This window comes from Mastacembelus armatus, chromosome 12 (assembly GCF_900324485.2).
Source record: "Mastacembelus armatus chromosome 12, fMasArm1.2, whole genome shotgun sequence".
In the NCBI taxonomy this organism is placed as follows: domain Eukaryota; kingdom Metazoa; phylum Chordata; class Actinopteri; order Synbranchiformes; family Mastacembelidae; genus Mastacembelus; species Mastacembelus armatus.
This window is the reverse complement of record NC_046644.1, coordinates 13,504,091-13,516,723: the sequence shown is the minus strand read 5'-3', so window position 1 is coordinate 13,516,723 and position 12,633 is coordinate 13,504,091. Positions and strand designations below refer to the sequence as shown.

General features: G+C 39.3%; 1 protein-coding gene across 1 annotated transcript in view; it reads left to right on the top strand.

The window, feature by feature from the left end:
• astn2 (astrotactin 2) overlaps nucleotides 1-12,633 on the top strand; it is a 226,584-nt gene that overhangs the window by 190,605 nt on the left and 23,346 nt on the right. The window lies entirely within an intron of this gene.

Below are 12,633 nucleotides of genomic sequence, written 5' to 3'. Positions count from 1 at the left end.
CATAAATGGTTCTGACCATTTTGCAATGAGGCTAGGAAAGTGGTCATGGTTGTGACAAGGGACTGAGGTGAGTCAGAGGATGGGTGATAGGGATTTAATGATATTGGAGAAATGAGGTGATCTGGATGAAGATGGCTTTAGTCACTGGGAAGCATGAACAGGCCATCCATCACCCCTGGGAGGAGTGCAGATGAAACGTAGGCACCAGTGAGCAAGGAGAGGGTACAGACTGCTAGACACGGGCATGCTGGCAGAGGTGAGTTAGGAAGGGGCAGATGGTGTGGGTGACTCACTCTTCTATGTGCCAGTCATCACTATAAATCATGTCATAACAGAAAGTATAAGACACATTAGAAATTCTTCATCTTTTGCATTTTCTCTTTCCTTCATGTCTGCCACTGTCCGTTAGTCATGTCAGTTCTGTTTAGTTTTACCTTTCTTTAAGTATTTGGGCAAAGCTAAAAAAGAAGTTTGGTGAGTCAAAAAAAGCACCTTAGAGTGTGTTTACTTATAAATCTATGTTAGTAAGGATTAGTTACCGTTCACTGGCAGAGAATTCTGACAGGCTATAGGTTCCCCAACTGTGGAAACCCTCTGAACTGTACAAACATGTAAGTGGGTAGTTCCCTCTACCCATGCAAGTACTGAAAACAGTAGCTACTCAAATCCTCCCTTGCTCTTCAAAATGTGGGGATTACTATTGCTGATATAAACTTGGAAAGTGTTGCAGGGGTATATTTATGAAATAATAGGGGCCTCTTAAAATGAAGAGATCTTGTTCCCTAGACTCAGCCATTAAAAGGACATAGTGTTTGAAAAGTATCATTTTCTCACACTTATTCTTGGATTTGTATTCCCTGTACCCACTGAAAGCTTATTATTTAAGGACCATCTAGAAAAATTGTAGTTTATGTAATGAAACCAGAACTAGGTAAATAAAAAGTTTAGGCTCGCACCCTGCTCACCTTGTGTATATAAAGTAACAAACTCATCTCATGCTCACAGCCTCAGTCATTCCTTGATGCTTTTTGCACAGCAGTACCCCTCTTGACATTTGCCAACAGATAAACACACATACACACACCTTCCCCTGTGCATGCTGCCAGAGAACTCAGTCTTCTGTACTGGCCACTGAGCAGTTCTAATAGAGCAGTTTGGGGATAAATACGTTGCTTGAGAGCATCTTGATGGTTTTCTGGTGAGCAAGTGTTTATCCTTCATTTTTTCTGTTCAAGTTTTCCATGATGATTGGAACCATTCATATTTTCTTCCCCAGCTTCTAATGGTGGGTACACAGAGCACACTAAAGGGGTAGTTGACTGATTTTTAGTAAACAATATTTGAAACTCTAGACAAGCATAAGGAAAACCTCTAATCCAAACCTTAGTCAGAGCCGATAGTTGGCAATATAAGACAATGGGAGCTGTTTAATCAGTTTTGAATTCTTAAAGATAAAATATTATGGAAAATAAATGAAGCTCAAAGATTGTACTTCTCACCATTTAAGTCTTTGTGGTCAAACCGCACAATTAGACCAAGCTCTTATGAACTGCACCCAGTTGTCACAAATGACAAAAGGGATAGAACAATACTGGCAGTGCTGACAAATAGTCACACTAGTACTTTTTACATAAGTATAAATAACACTTGTTGGACATGCAACATCTGTCTAAAACATAAAATGACTTTATAAAGAAAATAGATAATAGTACACAAAATAGCTAATAAACTAAAAACAAGAAATAGGCCAAGTGAAAAAGAGAAACCTGTGCCACAATTTGTGCTGGGACAAAAAGGTATAAAGGACAGATGTATGAGCATTACCACTGAAATCAGAAGGCAGATGAGGCACAGATGAGCACAGAGTGGTGGAGCGATGGGACTTAGGCTATCGCCAACATCATCAGTAGTAAGAGTAACACCTGCATCCAGTGGATGGGATCCAGCCAGCACCGGCATCCACAAGAAGCTAAGGCTGTATCCGCTCCCACTGCCAAGCTGAAACCCTGCTTTGGGCTGGTGTCTGAGAGAGAGGAAAGATAAACAGACAGCCAAACACAGACACTCAGCCATGCTGAGCATGAGTCACACACTCAGAGCACACACATTCAGCCATGTGCACACTCGTACAGATGGCAGACAGTGAGTGAGTTTAGAGATGCAGACACTTGGATGCAGCCTTAACTGGATTCCCAAAGCCATGTTTCTATGTCAGTGCTGTCTAGACTAGGACAGGAGAAGAAACTACATCTCGCCTAGACATTTTTATGGTCAGTCATATGACACAGAAAAAAAATAGGTCTTGATTTTTTGGCTTGAAGATTTACACAGGTTTGGCTTCTCTAATGGCAAGAAGGACTTGTTTTCTAGAGATTCAGCTCACTGAAATAAAGCTGTGTGCTACCTGCTCTTATCATATCACCTCATTCAGGGGTATGCTTATTGCTTAATTTAAAATGGATTTTAGATAATATATATGGATATATCCCTGCCTGTTAATTGCCATAAAACTAAAAATCTCCCCAGAAAGATCAGCCGAGTAAAAGTCATACACAAATGTCAGCACCTCTGTGAGTACATGTAGCAATAACTTGTTCTTTTTAAACCTCCAAAACGCTGTCATCACTCTAGTTATCACAGGAGATGAGGAGTTTATCTGTTTTGGAATGCAGTGAGTTTATCCACAAGCTGGGTTACAGTTTTATCCATGTTAATAAGCTGATTCATAATATGCCACCCTTGTCTTTAGCTCGGGTTTTTTTTCATCTGAATCAGCTTCCTGCATGAATGGATGCAATCACAGAGTCCTTGAAAATCTTGACAGTGAATGGCATCTTCTTCTAAACTAATATCCATAAACGTTGCTGACTCCCTCTTGCTTGATGTAAATTCTGGAAAAGATATTACGCCTATGATCACAATATAAAATACTTTAGGGCTGCTTAGTGGAAAGTCAAGTCAAAGTTTGAGTGGGTTGTTTGAAAAGGCTTTCTTAAGCCGTAAACCTCATTCATTATGGTGACTGGTGCAAGGATCAACCAATGTAAGCTTTCTAGGCCTCTCCCTGCAATCTGACATTTTTTTGTTCAGTGTACTCTGGCTTACATCTTGCTCTAAATGCATAGTTCCCTACATTATAATTACATTTTGTGTTACAGTATTTGTCTGTATACACAGGAAGGACAATGTTATGTCCACATAAGGCAGGGCATGTGCACTTCAAGTTGTAGTCACCTTTATTCAAGAAAAGAAAGGGCCTAAAAAAATGTTGTTTTTTCAGAGATAGTTATCATCTGTGAACTTCTTTGAGAGATGATTGCCATTTAATGTATCTTAATTTTGAATTAAAACAATACCCATCTCCAACATAAGAGACCAACTAAGTAACTGTTCTGTTGGTATTGCCTCCCAGGACTATTTTAAAGCAATTCTAAGGCTGTCTGTGCCAAATAGTAACACCTAGAGTGCGCACACAGTATCAGCAAGCTCAAGTATATTGTTTACTTACAGTGTCCTCTCACAATTACTGTGATGTATATCAGAATAGGTCTGTAGACATAAGGGTTTGTAAATGTTTCACATTTTATTCATTTTCCAATACAGTGTTTCCACAGGGAATCAGACTCATAAAACTATGATTTGAGCCATGCTCACTTAACTGTGATAAACACACTAACAACCATGAATCTAATAAAGACGGGCAGAATGCAAATTGTTCTTATGGATTCAGTATGATACCCAACAACCATGTAGGTCCATGGACAGGCTGGCCGGACAGGCCCATCCTTGCAGCAAAGTTGAGGGTGGGGACACTGTGAAATTAAACTGATTCACTGATTCCATAAAGCAAAACGAATGAAAGAGGGAGTGAGTGAAATGAAGCCGTCATCTAGTTTAGGGTAGTTGGTGCTGAGGGAACTTCATGTTGTTGAACTTTATGTTGCCCAAATAAACTTTGTTCACAGTCATCCACTGAACAGAGCAGTGTAAAAAAAAAAAAAGTCATACACACAATGAGGTGTCGAAATGGAAAGAAGGGTGTCCTATTTGTGAGATACCATCACAAGCCAGTTTGTTTCAGTGGGAAGTTTCCAAAAGCCATAGTAGAAAACCTGCAGTTGACTTAGACTTAGTTCCAGTCACTGGCAGTCGACAACAGTTGAAATAGGGGTTTGTACTGGCAGACTGGCGAATGGTGTTTTATTCACAGGGTCCATTCTGTCTTTGTTGTGGAACTGAGATTGAGGGTATTGCAGACACTGTCTATACTGCCAAAACCCAGTCCTGAAGGCTAGCACAGAAGTCTCAACACTGCTAGTGCCAGATATATATATATATATATATACAGTGGGTACGGAAAGTATTCAGACCCCTTTAAATTTTTCACTCTTTGTGTCATTGCAGCCATTTGCCAAAATCAAAAAAGTTCATTTTATTCCTCATTAATGTACACTCAGCACCCCATCTTGACAGAAAAAAACAGAAATGTAGAAATTTTTGCAAATTTATTAAAAAAGAAAAACTGAAATATCCCATGGTCATAAGTATTCAGACCCTTTGCAGTGACACTCATATTTAACTCACATGCTGTCCATGTCTTCTGATCCTCCTTGAGATGGTTCTGCTCCTTCATTGGAGTCCAGCTGTGTTTAATTAAACTGATTGGACCTGATTAGGAAAGGCACACACCTGTCTATATAAGACCTTACAGCTCACAGTGCATGTCAGAGCAAATGAGAATCATGAGGTCGAAGGAACTGCCCAAGGAGCTCAGAGACAGAATTGTGGCAAGGCACAGATCTGGCCAAGGTTACAAAAGAATTTCTGCAGCACTCAAGGTTCCTAAGAGCACAGTGGCCTCCATAATCCTCAAATGGAAAAAGTTTGGGACGACCAGAACTCTTTCTAGACCTGGCCGTCCAGCCAAACTGAGCAATCGTGGGAGATGAGCCTTGGTGAGAGAGGTAAAGAAGAACCCAAAGATCACTGTGGCTGAGCTCCAGAGATGCAGTAGGGAGATGGGAGAAAGTTCCACAAAGTCAACTATCACTGCAGCCCTCCACCAGTCGGGGCTTTATGGCAGAGTGGCCCGACGGAAGCCTCTCCTCAGTGCAAGACACATGAAAGCCTGCATAGAGTTTGCCAAAAAACACATGAAGGACTCCCAGACTATGAGAAATAAGATTCTCTGGTCTGATGAGACCAAGATTGAACTTTTTGGCGGTAATTCTAAGCGGTATGTGTGGAGAAAACCAGGCACTGCTCATCCCCTGTCCAATACAATCCCTACAGTGAAACATGGTGGTGGGAGCATCATGTTGTGGGGGTGTTTTTCAGCTGCAGGGACAGGACAACTGGTTGCAATTGAAGGAAAGATGAATGCGGCCAAGTACAGAGATATCCTGGAAGAAAACCTCTTCCAGAGTGCTCAGGACCTCAGACTGGGCCGAAGGTTCACCTTTCAACAGGACAATGACCCTAAGCACACAGCTAAAATAACAAAGGAGTGGCTTTGTGACCGTTCTTGACTGGCCCAGCCAGAGCCCTGACCTAGACCCAATTGAGCATCACTGGAGAGACCTGAAAATGGCTGTCCACCAACGTTCACCATCCAACCTGTCAGAACAGGAGAGGATCTACAAGGAAGAATGGCAGAGGATCCCCAAATCCAGGTGTGAAAAACTTGTTGCATCATTCCCAAGAAGACTCATGGCTGTACTAGCTCAAAAGGGTGCTTCTACTCAATACTGAGCACAGGGTCTGAATACTTATGACCATGTGATATTTCAGTTTTTCTTTTTTAATAAATTTGCAAAAATTTCTACATTTCTGTTTTTTTCTGTCAAGATGGGGTGCTGAGTGTACATTAATGAGAAATAAAATGAACTTTTTTGATTATGGCAAATGGCTGCAATGACACAAAGAGTGAAAAATTTAAAGGGGTCTGAATACTTTCCGTACCCACTGTATATATATAGGCATCGTCACTTCTTATAAGGCCAATAAAGTAAGAGGGATACTGACTCACTGAAATAAAGCGTAGGTGAAGATGAGTTCATCCCGTTTTGCAGTTAATTGTCTCAATACTCTGTATTCAAGTGCTGAAAAAAGGAGGAGTAAGGGTGAGTTCTAATAGCTATATAGAATCTGTATGTAGTAACTCATCCTGACTGGCAGCCAAGATCAAATATATATTCTGGTTCATGCTTCACAGAGGAGAGTAACTGCGCTTGTGTGAAACAGAACTATAATTAAAGGAAAGCCTGATCTTCTGTCCTGCTTAAATCTTTTCCGTAAACATTTGCCTATATTTTAGCCACCTTGACAACTTATTTCTTATGTTTCAAAATACAGATATAGAGTCAAATGAAACCCTGATGGTGGTACATCTGCCCGTAAGTATGATTCAACCAAGAGGGCTGTGCTAAAGGGAAAAGCATCATATTCCCTATCTGTAAACAGTGTTTGTGTATTGTATGATTCGCAGAAAGCTGTATCTAGAAACCTATTAGTGGGCCCATTTGGGAAGTATATAAATAATGTCTAATATAAGGGTTTATGGTTGTTTTAATGAATGCACTCTGTTCACCAAAGTAATACGTAGATTAAATAATACATCAAAACAGTTCATCAGCTATAGTGGTTTTAATTGTGTACTATTTCAGGAGAAGGAAATATCTACATATCGTGGTATGTTACTTGCTATTGCTTGGCACCCCACTCAGTCTCTCCTTTTCTGCACTTTTATTTATTAGTATTTTTAATGAAACAATTCATCAGGAAGGCCTATGGAGTTTGGTATATTAATCTTTCTACACTATTTATTCCTACTCTAATGGCCTTGGATTGTTGTGGGTGTGTTTTGTGTTTTTTTTTTTTGTTTTTTTTACAACCCTCTTCTCCTATGATTTCAGACACATTAGTGATGGATATGTTCAAATGAATGATCCACTTCACTGGGTCTTATACAGGCCTCTAGATGGCACAACAAGGCAGAGGCAGCATTGACAGAAGAGCCACTCAGATAGGCAGTGCTGAGGTATTAATGTGGGGCTCAGCATTCCTCTACAGCAATAGGTCAAATCAGCTGCAAGTGTGTAAGAAGATCTTGGTGATCACAGATCACGTTAAGGAATTTGATAAGAGCCTTTACATGGATAATGAGAAATCTCTAAAGGTAGCTTTAATGCCTCCAATAGCCAAAAGTAAGCAATAAAAGAATGATGAATTAGCAGCTCTAGGTTGTGTAAATGGCATGTATTGACATTGAAAGCGTGTGATTTTATCCCCGTGCTTTAAACCTGTACTCAAATTACAAATACAACCCTATATTACTATGTATTATAAGTGGGCCATTAACAAGGAACTTGGTTTGATTTACATTGTACTCATCTGAGGTACAAAAGCCAGATAACAAAACTGTGCCATTAAAAACATCTACTTTGAAACTGAATGAACATCTTATAACATGGTTATAACAGCAGAGTGTCATGCAAAGGGTTGCAGGACTACATTTGACTGTATGGGAATAATTAGTGGCTTACCTACACTATAAATGTCAGACATGCTTCAGCTCTGTTTCCTGTGTATCTCGCTGGGAGTTCCCAGAAAAAAAAAAATGGAAGGCGCCAAAAATGTAATGAAATTTGTCTAATAAAAGGCTTAACGAACACTACGCTAGTGGCTGAATTCGGAAAGCTTCTGGTTTCCATCATTTTATTTTTACAATTCCTCTATTGTCTTGTCAGTTGCTAATTTGGGTGACTTTTCCTTAAATCACAGTTATGCTGAGGTGACACTTTTTTGTGAAAGCGCTCATCAGCGTAGCACTGTGCTTTCCACAACTCTTGCACAAATACACACACAATTAAAAACCTGTGAGTCTCTGTTTTGCATCACCACTCTATAACACTTGATTTTGTGACATGAAGAAAAACTGAGGACAGGGAAGTGCAGGAGAATTACAAGGATTAGCAGGAACGAGAAAGTGAGAAGAGACTGTATGAAAATGTGGAGAGGCACAGTCAAGTGAGAAGAACAGAGGGAAAAAAGTGGCACAAAAGAAAAGAGGAGAGGAACAGGGATGCAGACGCAACAGCACTGAGGGCTACACGGTTATGATGTCACCTTATGCTGGTACTGCTGTACCTAGAAACCGATTAGCCATTTGATCTTTGCCCTTTGTTTAGCCCCGGTTTTCTTATCACAGCTTACACAGCAAGCTTATTGAGATACATGACGTGGACCTTCCTCTGCTTTACTCTACTTTTCTGTCACATACCTCCTACCTCTACATACCACTCTACTTCCCTCATGTCCCCCTTTCTTCTGCAGTCAGGGTGAGTGGTATCCCCTTCCCCTGTTTGTATAACAGCTCCATTATTGGTGAGACCAAGAATGCCCCTCAATGCATCGATAAGCCCTCATTCAAAGAGATTGAATTATATGGAGATAAACGGTGCCCTTGAGCATGGGTGCAGATAACAGCTTGAAGTGACACAGCTGACTCTCTTTGTTTTGTTAATTAAAGATGACCTCATCGCTAAAAATGGACGCTGTGCACCTCCTCGTCACGAGCCTCACCATCAGCAGATTGCAGATTGCAGGCAGGGGGCCAAGGGCTTTCTGCATTCCCTTTCTCTTTTTGCTTCCTTTCCATTTTGCCTTTTCAGTCTCTCTTCACCATAGGTATAGTCTTTCCTGATTTCATTTTTGACCATCTCAATAATCACAACAGTGTCCCCCATGTAAATATGGACGCATAATGGGCATTCATAAATCCCTTATCCATTACTGGATTGCTGCTGATGTTGAAATTGTGAGAAGATAAGGATGCTACCCCTCAGTGCCTTCATTTTCATTCACCGTGTGCTGTTTGGCATTTTGCTGCCATCCGTCTTAAGGATACTAATGTGATTTTTGTGTATTATTAAGCCTTGAAAAAAAAACTTATGGTCTAGACTTGATATTTCTTGAATTTAGTGCTAGCTAAAAATCCATTTAAAAGTAAGCATTAAATTAGAATTGATTTGCTTCATTTTACAATTCAGGGCTTTGCAAACACTTAAAGTGTTACAAATATATATATATATATATATATATTTTCCTTATGGAGTTGCTCTTTGTATTAATATAATGACTAAAACCATTAACCCTGCCTAGATTTATTTGAAGCTATTATAATCATCGACTAGACGTTTTGCTGCTGATATTGTGTATATATACTCTTATTGGCAACAACACACAAAACCCGAACTCTAAATTTGACATCATGCATTGGCTCAGTCTGTATTTTTCTCCTGCTCCTATAAAATTTGGTGTTTCTATAGAGAAGTAAACTCAAACAGTAAATCAGGTTTACAATAAAGTATGCTCAGTAAATACATGCAGCTAATTCTAATGCAATCCATTACAATAGCTCTACAGTAAACTCCCTTATACTGTTTACCATAGGGTCTATACCATAGGTCTAGATGAACCCATTAGAGCCCACCAGCATTGTGGTACCAAGAGAGGAGGATTGCAGTGCACATCAACCACTCGATATAGTGCAGTGTTAGAATAAGACACAATCCTATCATAGTATAGCATAAAAAGGTGGAGTTGAGTCAGAGCCACATTGAAAGCAAAGAATAATAAAAAAAAAAAAGACCACACAAGGGTCACATCAAAATGGTAGACATGCACAGGGGGGAACAGGCAGTGTCATTCTCAGGTTGTAAGAACCAGTGTGCCACACAGTTCCAGGAATGTCCAATAAAAAGTGTCTGACACTAAGATAGGCATCGATTATGTGGCTACTGAATATCTACAATTGCAGAAATAAAATTGGGCTATGGAACGAGGAGAATTATTCAATACATTTATATTTGATAAGGAAAGAAATTAAGCCTGGTTTGTGTGATACAACGGTGTGTCTATAAATGAGGAGCTGCTTTTATCCAGTTGTGGTTATTGTTGTTCAGCTGTGACCTCGTTTGACCTTCTCACTGTAATATCATCCATCCAAACAGCTGAATCGAAATTATTGTGCTGTGTAAGATTGACAGGTTGACAGTGAAATTAATCATCAAATTTGTCTTAAGGGATGATGAAATGATTAGTGAATCCTTTTTACCATTAGATCTCCTTAACTTGTTTTACTGTGTTTTTATTCAGAGCCATATGTTACTTTAGTTGATAATATCACTTCTTATCATTGATCATACCATGGCCTGAGTGAAAACTCAATTACTATTAGCTGGAAGGAAGTTTATTAATTTCACATGACTGGAAGGTCTTGATAGAATACTCTTACTACTCTTGCAAATGAATGTGTTATCAAGATGTAACTGTTCCACTGAGCTGCCCATCATATTACTTACTGCTCAACAACGTACCATCGCCTCATTCTATACATTCAGTCATAAAGTTTGGTTAGTGAATAGATTAATGAAAGCTACAGCTAATAAGGTTGTATGGAGATGTTTATTCATGTCAGGAAAGCAATATTGTGTTTGTTGAATGTGTTTGGATCTTGCATCAGCATAATTGATCCTGGATCCAATCAAATGAAACATGGATGCCAATTTGTTTTATTTAGGAATTTAATTGGGCACCTATAATAATCTCCTGTCCATTTTTTTTATATTTTACCTGCTCATTGTTTTTGTAGTTTAGAGCAGAATTCAAAACTGCATACCATAGTAACTGATAGCTTGAGACGGGGTTCTTATGTTTTGGTTTATGTTACAGTGCATGTACCAAAGATTCAATTCCTGGAGCAACACACTATTTAGCCACACTAATGCAGTGAAGAGCTCAATAACCATTGGATGTGTTGCCATGAAATCATGCCACAGGCATTTGCGTTCCACAAAGGATGAAACCTACTGACTTTGATGATCCCCTGACATTTCCGTTATGGCCAAAATGAGGTTGGCATTTGTGGTTTAAGTGAAATGTCTTGACAAACGATGGATGGGCTGCAATGAAATTTGGTACAGACATTCATGTCTCCCTCAACAAAACTTTGAACGTCTAATTTTTTTATGTCGCACCATCATCAGGTCAATTTGTAATAGAAATTTGCATTATTTACTGGCCACTGATTTATAATGTGAAGTAAAATTAATAAGGAAAAGAACAGGAAAATGCAATTGTGTTTTTGGTTGCCATGGGGAAGGACCTCTCCTTGAATTTCCCCTCCTATGGTCACTGTCCCTCCCTCATTTTTTTTATGTTTTGTTGTGGACCAAATTTTTTTGAGAAGGGTTTTCCTTGTCTTCTTAGAGAATTTAGGTCAATCTGGTGCCAGAGACTGTTGTTGTTATGGACAAGTAAAGTTCTTTGTGACACTGTGTATGATATTGCTCTGCACAAATAAACTTGACTTGTTTGCAACTGCATTACAGTTACGAGGCCTGTGGGTGTTCTCTCTGTTCACTGTCCGTCAGTCCTGCTCATCGTGTTGGAAAGGCCATGATTTGCGATTATTTGTTCCCCTCTCTGCTTACTAAAAAGGTCACCTGGCATTTACCATGAGGTTTTAATCATCATGTAAGCTGGAGAACATGCAAAATGGCTTTTACCGTAATAGAATTTTGGAGGCCTTAATTTTTGCCAGCTGTGTGCTGTTTTGGCTTTGGTATTGACAGAAATGTTGACGGACCGCGTGCCTACCCAAAAGGAACCCCACAGAAGGGTAGAGCCATAAATGCTGCTTCTGGGTGGGTTTTAATATCTTATTTTACAGTTAATAGATTAGATTTTGATTATTATTACCTAATTCTAGATTTGTATCCAAGCACCTAAGTGGTACCACCTTTGAGGCTGAAGATGACTGAATCCTCAGTCATTTCCTCTCTCACCACCATACTTCCTAGTCTTCCCTCTTCTGTGATACTGAATTAAAACAGGTTCCTTTATCTACTCTGTATTACACAAGCAAACTGTAGTAAGCAGGACAGTAAGGTGTTAAAAAGAGAGTGGGCTAAACTAAATCAGGACTGCACCAAATCCAGATACAGAATATGATCAAGTATTTGTGTAGGAAGAGGAAAAAAGTGCACAAAACGGGCCAATAGCACTACAGAAGGAAGAAAATTTAATGTAATATTTATTAATAAATATTAAATAAGTGTTATGCTGCATCATTTTGCCTTTGTTGGTTTTTGGTGTATGTGCTGCTGATTTATAAAGTGCTGTTAGGCAGCAGGTGTTGCTGGAATTTCCACTATCTCTACTTTGAATTAAGCAATTAGGAGTTTTGATTAGGGGAGATATAGAGCAAGACCACTGCCATATGTTTCAAACTTAAAGCCAAGTTTTAAAAGACTAACACACAGTTTTAGTTCAGTTCAAATGTTTCTGAGAATGAATTTGGACTTGTGTTTGAGCCGTAATCTGTCTTCAAGTTTGACTACTTCTGGACACAAAATGAATTTTCTTAAATTATGTTTGCTTTGCTTTGTAATGGTTACATGTAGTGAATAGTGTTTCCAGATGCCTTTCGTTTCTCTCAGGATGCCAGCACTGTCTGTCAATGTTCTTATGTAGAATCAGTCTACAACTTCAGTAACTTGTATTTGATGTCTTTTAAATCAGTAGGGAGAGGAAGCAGGGCCATTGATTTGTCCATTGATTCTGGCCCTC